The sequence below is a fragment of the Nannospalax galili genome, unplaced genomic scaffold (assembly GCF_000622305.1).
Source record: "Nannospalax galili isolate Female #2095 unplaced genomic scaffold, S.galili_v1.0 scaffold1241, whole genome shotgun sequence".
NCBI lineage: Eukaryota > Metazoa > Chordata > Mammalia > Rodentia > Spalacidae > Nannospalax > Nannospalax galili.
This window is the reverse complement of record NW_008343658.1, coordinates 275,543-278,373: the sequence shown is the minus strand read 5'-3', so window position 1 is coordinate 278,373 and position 2,831 is coordinate 275,543. Positions and strand designations below refer to the sequence as shown.

The 2,831-nt window shown below is 38.7% G+C and overlaps 1 pseudogene; it reads right to left on the bottom strand.

Annotated features, from left to right (window-relative positions):
* Positions 1-2,100: 2,100 nt before the first annotated feature.
* On the bottom strand, positions 2,101-2,820 carry LOC103739537 (annotated as a pseudogene).
* Positions 2,821-2,831: the final 11 nt, after the last annotated feature.

The window sequence follows — 2,831 nt, the reverse complement described above, 5'->3', positions numbered from 1 at the left end:
ATCCAGGACTGCACAGTCAAGAAGCTATGATGTGTTTTGAAATGGAGTAATAAGCTAATCCAAATGAGGCCCAAAAGATAATCAAAAGAGAAATAAAAATCAGCCTTTGAAGGATGCCATTGGCTACCTTTTTTTCAGAATTGTGCCAAAAATAGGGAGATAAAAGCTTGTTTTCTATGGGTTCAATGGCCCTAATAGACATTCCAGGCTAGCAAATGCAAAGCCCAATGCCAGGACTCCACTCTCTTTTTTGGGGTTGTTAGCCAGAGAGATCCCACAGATCCTCAAACAGTACTGGATACTGCCATTGCACTTGGTTACCCACCACATACTGACAGTAAGACACTGTAGCTGAAGACACTGCATATTTGACTTGAAGAAAAAAAAGGATAAATCTAGCTGGTACTGGCCTTGAAGCTTCATCTCTGCTGGTTAGACTTCTTAGTACTAGAAGGTGCTATGCATGTTACTGGCAGAAAAAAGTGATCATCAACTTTACCCAACTGTGAACCCTTTGAGCTACAATAACAACTCTTTAGACAAAATATGTCCAATGGTGCGTAAATGTATGAATATTGTGGAAATAATACACCATTTTCTAATTGTGTTTAAGGTCCACTTCATTAGATGGAGTCCATACCTGATTCTTTTATTGGGGCTAATCTATGACTAGACATATTACAAATCATAGGGGAAAAACAAATATAATCATTTTGTTAAATAGATATAATATTAATCTGACCCATTATGACTTATTGTGATATCCAGCTCTCTCACAAGAGACATTTCTTTTTGTGGCAGATGGCGATTAACACAGAGACTCAGAACTTACAGACAATAAGAGGGTCTGCAGAATGCTCAACCCAAAATAGGACACATATATCACACTCTCTTCCCAAGGCTCAGAGCTCATTGCAGAAGAGGGGCAGAAAGCCTGCAGGAGTCAGAGGTGGTAGGTGAATACAAGGAAATTGTATTGTCTGGGCACCACAGCATAGCTGTACATATGAACCAAAGTGCTTATGATGGCATGCCCAAGAGCTATGCAAACCCAAGCCAGACATGGGTCTAGAATGGATGGGGGAGATGGGCAGGAAGCCCCAGCCCTAGCTAAGAGTCTATTGGCATTTGATGGGTACTACTACATAATATAGAATATATCTAGTCAAAAGATGACATGGAATGGATGATCTATAGAAGAGTTAACAGTATTTGGGCATTCCTCTCAGATTTTTGAGTTAAATAGCAGTGGACTCTTTCTAAATATTCATCCTTTTACATCAGTCTTTAAAAGCACAGATAAACAAAGAAGATATGTAAAATTAGAACTAGCATGTTTTCAGTACATATCAGAAATAGGAAATACTATGAAGTTCAAATTATTTATAAGGAGAGCTAAAGAAATCGCTTGTGTATTTGCTGCTCTTGCAGAGGACCCAGGTTTGGTTCCTAGCTCCAACCTTGAAACTATTAATGTCTGTAACTCCAGTTCCAGAAAACCCAATGCCGTTTTTCGTCTCCTTGGGCACTGCAATCATGTGGTGCACTTACATATAAATAGGCAAAACACTTACATATGTAAAATAAAGTTAAACTATTAAAATTATTTTTAAGTATAAAATTAGTCAAGACCATTGGATGAGTGTGAAGAATTGAAAGATACAGTATATGGCATGAAAGATAATGTGTTTGTAGATATTTAATGTTTCATATAGTTGCTGTTATACTAGTAACAAGAGATTTTAAAAGTGTGTTTAAACACTTGTATGTTTATAAAATAACAGGAAATGTATTTTTATTTGTAAGAATAACCAACAAAAGTGTATTTAGATGTAATTTCATCTCAGAGCTGTAAATCAGACTGGAAAGTGTGGCTCAGCTCTGTGATTCCAGCAGGGTCATGTGAGAGAAATGAGAGATTCAGACAAGCCTGGAGGAACATTACAGAGTAAAAGGACACCTCAGCATTGAGATAGGTGTAACATCAGTATAAAGTGAGTTTAACTGAGTTTTCACAATGACATCGGTTCATGTTAATACGTACTTTTCATTTGCTTCCATAGAATACTGTTTTATAAACCAATTCTTTGAAGGACTGCTTTACTTGTTGTTCCTCAAGGTATAAATCAAAGGGTTCAACATAGGAGCAATCAAGTATTGAGAACAGCTACCGCTTTTGTCAGTGACAGACACCCTTTCTCTTGCAGAAGGCTTCAAATAGATAAGTATGCAGCTTCCATAAGACATGGAGATGACAACCATGTGAGAGGAACAGGTGGAGAAAGCCTTTATCCTCTGACTGGCAGATGGGAATCTCAGAATGGTGCTGATGATGCAGACATAAGACAGAATCACCAATGCTAAGGTGAAGAGCAGAGTCACAGAGGCAAAGCAAAAGCCGATCATCTCCAAACTCCTTGAATCTGAGCAGGAGAGTTGCGACGTGGGGAAGTAGTTGCAGCAGAAGTGATCAGTGACATTAGAGGCACAGAAGTCTGGCTTGAGGACCATCATGAGTGGTGGGAATACGGTCAGAAATCCTGCCAGCCAGGGGGTAAGGACAAGAACGGAGCAGACTTTCTGATTCGTGACAATAGTGTGAATCAGCGGCTTGCAGATGGCAACATAGTGATCCTAAGACACAGCAGTTAGAAGAAAGAATTCAGACACTCCCATAGAGATGAAGAAAAATAAATGAGAAAAACAATTGTTATAGGAAATGGTCTTGACTTTAGCAATTATTGACCCCACAAATCTGGGGGTGGAAACACAGGGGAATGCAATTTCTAAGAAGGAGAAATTCTGGAGGAAGAAATACATAGTCTTTAACT